General features: G+C 52.3%; 14 non-coding genes across 14 annotated transcripts; 5 read left to right on the top strand and 9 right to left on the bottom strand.

The window, feature by feature from the left end:
- Positions 1-540: 540 nt before the first annotated feature.
- TRNAG-GCC (transfer RNA glycine (anticodon GCC)) lies at positions 541-611 on the bottom strand. The gene has a single exon. It is a non-coding gene; the product is annotated as a tRNA-Gly (tRNA).
- A 146-nt stretch (positions 612-757) lies between these two features.
- TRNAK-CUU (transfer RNA lysine (anticodon CUU)) lies at positions 758-830 on the top strand. The gene has a single exon. It is a non-coding gene; the product is annotated as a tRNA-Lys (tRNA).
- Positions 831-1,356: 526 nt separating this feature from the next.
- On the bottom strand, positions 1,357-1,427 carry TRNAG-GCC (transfer RNA glycine (anticodon GCC)). Its single transcript has one exon. It is a non-coding gene; the product is annotated as a tRNA-Gly (tRNA).
- Positions 1,428-1,573: 146 nt separating this feature from the next.
- TRNAK-CUU (transfer RNA lysine (anticodon CUU)) lies at positions 1,574-1,646 on the top strand. The gene has a single exon. It is a non-coding gene; the product is annotated as a tRNA-Lys (tRNA).
- Positions 1,647-2,172: 526 nt separating this feature from the next.
- TRNAG-GCC (transfer RNA glycine (anticodon GCC)) lies at positions 2,173-2,243 on the bottom strand. Its single transcript has one exon. It is a non-coding gene; the product is annotated as a tRNA-Gly (tRNA).
- Positions 2,244-3,151: 908 nt separating this feature from the next.
- TRNAG-GCC (transfer RNA glycine (anticodon GCC)) lies at positions 3,152-3,222 on the bottom strand. The gene has a single exon. It is a non-coding gene; the product is annotated as a tRNA-Gly (tRNA).
- Positions 3,223-3,368: 146 nt separating this feature from the next.
- On the top strand, positions 3,369-3,441 carry TRNAK-CUU (transfer RNA lysine (anticodon CUU)). The gene has a single exon. It is a non-coding gene; the product is annotated as a tRNA-Lys (tRNA).
- A 527-nt stretch (positions 3,442-3,968) lies between these two features.
- On the bottom strand, positions 3,969-4,039 carry TRNAG-GCC (transfer RNA glycine (anticodon GCC)). Its single transcript has one exon. It is a non-coding gene; the product is annotated as a tRNA-Gly (tRNA).
- A 694-nt stretch (positions 4,040-4,733) lies between these two features.
- Positions 4,734-4,804, bottom strand: TRNAG-GCC (transfer RNA glycine (anticodon GCC)). The gene has a single exon. It is a non-coding gene; the product is annotated as a tRNA-Gly (tRNA).
- Positions 4,805-4,950: 146 nt separating this feature from the next.
- Positions 4,951-5,023, top strand: TRNAK-CUU (transfer RNA lysine (anticodon CUU)). The gene has a single exon. It is a non-coding gene; the product is annotated as a tRNA-Lys (tRNA).
- Positions 5,024-5,548: 525 nt separating this feature from the next.
- On the bottom strand, positions 5,549-5,619 carry TRNAG-GCC (transfer RNA glycine (anticodon GCC)). Its single transcript has one exon. It is a non-coding gene; the product is annotated as a tRNA-Gly (tRNA).
- Positions 5,620-6,527: 908 nt separating this feature from the next.
- On the bottom strand, positions 6,528-6,598 carry TRNAG-GCC (transfer RNA glycine (anticodon GCC)). Its single transcript has one exon. It is a non-coding gene; the product is annotated as a tRNA-Gly (tRNA).
- A 146-nt stretch (positions 6,599-6,744) lies between these two features.
- On the top strand, positions 6,745-6,817 carry TRNAK-CUU (transfer RNA lysine (anticodon CUU)). The gene has a single exon. It is a non-coding gene; the product is annotated as a tRNA-Lys (tRNA).
- Positions 6,818-7,344: 527 nt separating this feature from the next.
- On the bottom strand, positions 7,345-7,415 carry TRNAG-GCC (transfer RNA glycine (anticodon GCC)). Its single transcript has one exon. It is a non-coding gene; the product is annotated as a tRNA-Gly (tRNA).
- Positions 7,416-7,500: the final 85 nt, after the last annotated feature.

The raw sequence follows: 7,500 nt of genomic DNA, 5'->3' as shown, positions 1-7,500 counted from the left end.
AGAACATTTCACCTACTCGGGGAGTTCATTGTATGAAACCAATGCGTAGCTGCACCACCAATAGCCAGCGTGAGAAACTAGGACAACAAAATCACTGGCATTTCAGCAAAAGCTCTACATTGCATTGGCCGGGAATCGAAACCGGGCCTCCCGCGTGGCAGGCGAGAATTCTACCACTGAACCACCAATGCTTTACGCATGCGGAACCTTCCACCTCCTCGGATAGTTCATTGTGTGAAACCAATGCTCTGCCCACTGAACTAGCTGGCCTGGGTTTCATAGGTTGCAGGGCAAGGCCACGATGGCCTCATCAAGGTCTCGTCGCTCCATTAACCAAGCCCGGCTAGCTAGAATCAAAACCGGGCCTCCCGCGTGGCAGGCGAGAATTCTGCCACTGAACCACCAATGCTTTACGGATGCAGAACATTTCACCTACTCGGGGAGTTCATTGTATGAAACCAATGCGTAGCTGCACCACCAATAGCCAGCGTGAGAAACTAGGACACCAAAATCACTGGCATTTCAGCAAAAGCTTTACATTGCATTGGCCGGGAATCGAACCCGGGCCTCCCGCGTGGCAGGCGAGAATTCTACCACTGAACCACCAATGCTTTACGCATGCGGAACCTTCCACCTACTCGGGTAGTTCATTGTGTGAAACCAATGCTCTGCCCACTGAACTAGCTGGCCTGGGTTTCATAGGTTGCAGGGCAAGGCAACGATGGCCTCATCAAGGTCTCGTCGCTCCATTAACCAAGCCCGGCTAGCTCAGTCGGTAGAGCATGAGACTCTTAATCTCAGGGTCGTGGGTTCGAGCCCCACGTTGGGCGGGACTTTTGCATTTTGCTGTATCATGGTATGTGGAACACTATATAGCTGCACCACCAATAACCAGCGTGAGAAACTAGGACACCAAAATCACTGGCATGTCAGCAAAAGCTCTACATTGCATTGGCCGGGAATCGAAACCGGGTCTCCCGCGTGGCAGGCGAGAATTCTACCACTGAACCACCAATGCTTTACGAATGCGGAACCTTCCACCTCCTCGGATAGTTCATTGTGTGAAACCAATGCTCTGCCCACTGAACTAGCTGGCCTGGGTTTCATAGGTTGCACTGCAAGGCCACGATGGCCTCATCAAGGTCTCGTCACTCCATTAACCAAGCCCGGCTAGCTAGAATCAAAACCGCTCCCCCCCCCCCCTTACCTGGCGAGAATTCTGCCACTGAACCACCAATGCTTTACGGATGCAGAACATTTCACCTACTCGGGGAGTTCATTGTATGAAACCAATGCGTAGCCAGCGTGAGAAACTAGGACACCAAAATCACTGGCATTTCAGCAAAAGCTCTACATTGCATTGGCCGGGAATCGAACCCGGGCCTCCCGCGTGGCAGGCGAGAATTCTACCACTGAACCACCAATGCTTTACGCATGCGGAACCTTCCACCTACTCGGGTAGTTCATTGTGTGAAACCAATGCTCTGCCCACTGAACTAGCTGGCCTGGGTTTCATAGGTTGCAGGGCAAGGCAACGATGGCCTCATCAAGGTCTCGTCGCTCCATTAACCAAGCCCGGCTAGCTCAGTCGGTAGAGCATGAGACTCTTAATCTCAGGGTCGTGGGTTCGAGCCCCACGTTGGGCGGGACTTTTGCATTTTGCTGTATCATGGTATGTGGAACACTATATAGCTGCACCACCAATAACCAGCGTGAGAAACTAGGACACCAAAATCACTGGCATGTCAGCAAAAGCTCTACATTGCATTGGCCGGGAATCGAAACCGGGCCTCCCGCGTGGCAGGCGAGAATTCTACCACTGAACCACCAATGCTTTACGAATGCGGAACCTTCCACCTCCTCGGATAGTTCATTGTGTGAAACCAATGCTCTGCCCACTGAACTAGCTGGCCTGGGTTTCATAGGTTGCACTGCAAGGCCACGATGGCCTCATCAAGGTCTCGTCACTCCATTAACCAAGCCCGGCTAGCTAGAATCAAAACCGCTCCCCCCCCCCCCTTACCTGGCGAGAATTCTGCCACTGAACCACCAATGCTTTACGGATGCAGAACATTTCACCTACTCGGGGAGTTCATTGTATGAAACCAATGCGTAGCCAGCGTGAGAAACTAGGACACCAAAATCACTGGCATTTCAGCAAAAGCTCTACATTGCATTGGCCGGGAATCGAACCCGGGCCTCCCGCATGGCAGGCGAGAATTCTACCACTGAACCACCAATGCTTTACGCATGCGGAACCTTCCACCTACTCGGGTAGTTCATTGTGTGAAACCAATGCTCTGCCCACTGAACTAGCTGGCCTGGGTTTCATAGGTTGCAGGGCAAGGCAACGATGGCCTCATCAAGGTCTCGTCGCTCCATTAACCAAGCCCGGCTAGCTCAGTCGGTAGAGCAGTTTTGCATTTTGCTGTATCATGGTATGTGGAACACTATATAGCTGCACCACCAATAGCCAGCATGAGAAACTAGGACACCAAAATCACTGGCATGTCAGCAAAAGCTCTACATTGCATTGGCCGGGAATCAAAACCGGGCCTCCCGCGTGGCAGGCGAGAATTCTGCCACTGAACCACCAATGCTTTACGGATGCAGAACATTTCACCTACTCGGGGAGTTCATTGTATGAAACCAATGCGTAGCTGCACCACCAATAGCCAGCGTGAGAAACTAGGACAACAAAATCACTGGCATTTCAGCAAAAGCTCTACATTGCATTGGCCGGGAATCGAAACCGGGCCTCCCGCGTGGCAGGCGAGAATTCTACCACTGAACCACCAATGCTTTACGCATGCGGAACCTTCCACCTCCTCGGATAGTTCATTGTGTGAAACCAATGCTCTGCCCACTGAACTAGCTGGCCTGGGTTTCATAGGTTGCAGGGCAAGGCCACGATGGCCTCATCAAGGTCTCGTCGCTCCATTAACCAAGCCCGGCTAGCTAGAATCAAAACCGGGCCTCCCGCGTGGCAGGCGAGAATTCTGCCACTGAACCACCAATGCTTTACGGATGCAGAACATTTCACCTACTCGGGGAGTTCATTGTATGAAACCAATGCGTAGCTGCACCACCAATAGCCAGCGTGAGAAACTAGGACACCAAAATCACTGGCATTTCAGCAAAAGCTCTACATTGCATTGGCCGGGAATCGAACCCGGGCCTCCCGCGTGGCAGGCGAGAATTCTACCACTGAACCACCAATGCTTTACGCATGCGGAACCTTCCACCTACTCGGGTAGTTCATTGTGTGAAACCAATGCTCTGCCCACTGAACTAGCTGGCCTGGGTTTCATAGGTTGCAGGGCAAGGCAACGATGGCCTCATCAAGGTCTCGTCGCTCCATTAACCAAGCCCGGCTAGCTCAGTCGGTAGAGCATGAGACTCTTAATCTCAGGGTCGTGGGTTCGAGCCCCACGTTGGGCGGGAGTTTTGCATTTTGCTGTATCATGGTATGTGGAACACTATATAGCTGCACCACCAATAACCAGCGTGAGAAACTAGGACACCAAAATCACTGGCATGTCAGCAAAAGCTCTACATTGCATTGGCCGGGAATCGAAACCGGGTCTCCCGCGTGGCAGGCGAGAATTCTACCACTGAACCACCAATGCTTTACGAATGCGGAACCTTCCACCTCCTCGGATAGTTCATTGTGTGAAACCAATGCTCTGCCCACTGAACTAGCTGGCCTGGGTTTCATAGGTTGCACTGCAAGGCCACGATGGCCTCATCAAGGTCTCGTCACTCCATTAACCAAGCCCGGCTAGCTAGAATCAAAACCGCTCCCCCCCCCCCCCTTACCTGGCGAGAATTCTGCCACTGAACCACCAATGCTTTACGGATGCAGAACATTTCACCTACTCGGGGAGTTCATTGTATGAAACCAATGCGTAGCCAGCGTGAGAAACTAGGACACCAAAATCACTGGCATTTCAGCAAAAGCTCTACATTGCATTGGCCGGGAATCAAACCCGGGCCTCCCGCGTGGCAGGCGAGAATTCTACCACTGAACCACCAATGCTTTACGCATGCGGAACCTTCCACCTACTCGGGTAGTTCATTGTGTGAAACCAATGCTCTGCCCACTGAACTAGCTGGCCTGGGTTTCATAGGTTGCAGGGCAAGGCAACGATGGCCTCATCAAGGTCTCGTCGCTCCATTAACCAAGCCCGGCTAGCTCAGTCGGTAGAGCAGTTTTGCATTTTGCTGTATCATGGTATGTGGAACACTATATAGCTGCACCACCAATAGCCAGCATGAGAAACTAGGACACCAAAATCACTGGCATGTCAGCAAAAGCTCTACATTGCATTGGCCGGGAATCGAAACCGGGCCTCCCGCGTGGCAGGCGAGAATTCTACCACTGAACCACCAATGCTTTACGAATGCGGAACCTTCCACCTCCTCGGATAGTTCATTGTGTGAAACCAATGCTCTGCCCACTGAACTAGCTGGCCTGGGTTTCATAGGTTGCACTGCAAGGCCACGATGGCCTCATCAAGGTCTCGTCACTCCATTAACCAAGCCCGGCTAGCTAGAATCAAAACCGCTCCCCCCCCCCCTTACCTGGCGAGAATTCTGCCACTGAACCACCAATGCTTTACGGATGCAGAACATTTCACCTACTCGGGGAGTTCATTGTATGAAACCAATGCGTAGCCAGCGTGAGAAACTAGGACACCAAAATCACTGGCATTTCAGCAAAAGCTCTACATTGCATTGGCCGGGAATCGAACCCAGGCCTCCCGCGTGGCAGGCGAGAATTCTACCACTGAACCACCAATGCTTTACGCATGCGGAACCTTCCACCTACTCGGGTAGTTCATTGTGTGAAACCAATGCTCTGCCCACTGAACTAGCTGGCCTGGGTTTCATAGGTTGCAGGGCAAGGCAACGATGGCCTCATCAAGGTCTCGTCGCTCCATTAACCAAGCCCGGCTAGCTCAGTCGGTAGAGCATGAGACTCTTAATCTCAGGGTCGTGGGTTCGAGCCCCACGTTGGGCGGGACTTTTGCATTTTGCTGTATCATGGTATGTGGAACACTATATAGCTGCACCACCAATAACCAGCGTGAGAAACTAGGACACCAAAATCACTGGCATGTCAGCAAAAGCTCTACATTGCATTGGCCGGGAATCGAAACCGGGCCTCCCGCGTGGCAGGCGAGAATTCTACCACTGAACCACCAATGCTTTACGAATGCGGAACCTTCCACCTCCTCGGATAGTTCATTGTGTGAAACCAATGCTCTGCCCACTGAACTAGCTGGCCTGGGTTTCATAGGTTGCACTGCAAGGCCACGATGGCCTCATCAAGGTCTCGTCACTCCATTAACCAAGCCCGGCTAGCTAGAATCAAAACCGCTCCCCCCCCCCCTTACCTGGCGAGAATTCTGCCACTGAACCACCAATGCTTTACGGATGCAGAACATTTCACCTACTCGGGGAGTTCATTGTATGAAACCAATGCGTAGCCAGCGTGAGAAACTAGGACACCAAAATCACTGGCATTTCAGCAAAAGCTCTACATTGCATTGGCCGGGAATCGAACCCGGGCCTCCCGCGTGGCAGGCGAGAATTCTACCACTGAACCACCAATGCTTTACGCATGCGGAACCTTCCACCTACTCGGGTAGTTCATTGTGTGAAACCAATGCTCTGCCCACTGAACTAGCTGGCCTGGGTTTCATAGGTTGTAGGGCAAGGCAACGATGGCCTCATCAAGGTCTCGTCGCTCCATTAACCAAGCCCGGCTAGCTCAGTCGGTAGAGCAGTTTTGCATTTTGCTGTATCATGGTATGTGGAACACTATATAGCTGCACCACCAATAGCCAGCATGAGAAACTAGGACACCAAAATCACTGGCATGTCAGCAAAAGCTCTACATTGCATTGGCCGGGAATCAAAACCGGGCCTCCCGCGTGGCAGGCGAGAATTCTGCCACTGAACCACCAATGCTTTACGGATGCAGAACATTTCACCTACTCGGGGAGTTCATTGTATGAAACCAATGCGTAGCTGCACCACCAATAGCCAGCGTGAGAAACTAGGACAACAAAATCACTGGCATTTCAGCAAAAGCTCTACATTGCATTGGCCGGGAATCGAAACCGGGCCTCCCGCGTGGCAGGCGAGAATTCTACCACTGAACCACCAATGCTTTACGCATGCGGAACCTTCCACCTCCTCGGATAGTTCATTGTGTGAAACCAATGCTCTGCCCACTGAACTAGCTGGCCTGGGTTTCATAGGTTGCAGGGCAAGGCCACGATGGCCTCATCAAGGTCTCGTCGCTCCATTAACCAAGCCCGGCTAGCTAGAATCAAAACCGGGCCTCCCGCGTGGCAGGCGAGAATTCTGCCACTGAACCACCAATGCTTTACGGATGCAGAACATTTCACCTACTCGGGGAGTTCATTGTATGAAACCAATGCGTAGCTGCACCACCAATAGCCAGCGTGAGAAACTAGGACACCAAAATCACTGGCATTTCAGCAAAAGCTCTACATTGCATTGGCCGGGAATCGAACCCGGGCCTCCCGCGTGGCAGGCGAGAATTCTACCACTGAACCACCAATGCTTTACGCATGCGGAACCTTCCACCTACTCGGGTAGTTCATTGTGTGAAACCAATGCTCTGCCCACTGAACTAGCTGGCCTGGGTTTCATAGGTTGCAGGGCAAGGCAACGATGGCCTCATCAAGGTCTCGTCGCTCCATTAACCAAGCCCGGCTAGCTCAGTCGGTAGAGCATGAGACTCTTAATCTCAGGGTCGTGGGTTCGAGCCCCACGTTGGGCGGGAGTTTTGCATTTTGCTGTATCATGGTATGTGGAACACTATATAGCTGCACCACCAATAACCAGCGTGAGAAACTAGGACACCAAAATCACTGGCATGTCAGCAAAAGCTCTACATTGCATTGGCCGGGAATCGAAACCGGGCCTCCCGCGTGGCAGGCGAGAATTCTACCACTGAACCACCAATGCTTTACGAATGCGGAACCTTCCACCTCCTCGGATAGTTCATTGTGTGAAACCAATGCTCTGCCCACTGAACTAGCTGGCCTGGGTTTCATAGGTTGCACTGCAAGGCCACGATGGCCTCATCAAGGTCTCGTCACTCCATTAACCAAGCCCGGCTAGCTAGAATCAAAACCGCTCCCCCCCCCCCCCTTACCTGGCGAGAATTCTGCCACTGAACCACCAATGCTTTACGGATGCAGAACATTTCACCTACTCGGGGAGTTCATTGTATGAAACCAATGCGTAGCCAGCGTGAGAAACTAGGACACCAAAATCACTGGCATTTCAGCAAAAGCTCTACATTGCATTGGCCGGGAATCGAACCCGGGCCTCCCGCGTGGCAGGCGAGAATTCTACCACTGAACCACCAATGCTTTACGCATGCGGAACCTTCCACCTACTCGGGTAGTTCATTGTGTGAAACCAATGCTCTGCCCACTGAACTAGCTGGCCTGGGTT

Source organism: Taudactylus pleione, unplaced genomic scaffold (genome assembly GCF_031769625.1).
Source record: "Taudactylus pleione unplaced genomic scaffold, aTauple2 ptg000279l, whole genome shotgun sequence".
Classification (NCBI taxonomy): domain Eukaryota; kingdom Metazoa; phylum Chordata; class Amphibia; order Anura; family Myobatrachidae; genus Taudactylus; species Taudactylus pleione.
Note: the sequence above shows the minus strand (reverse complement) of the source record. Positions and strands in the feature narration are given on the sequence as shown.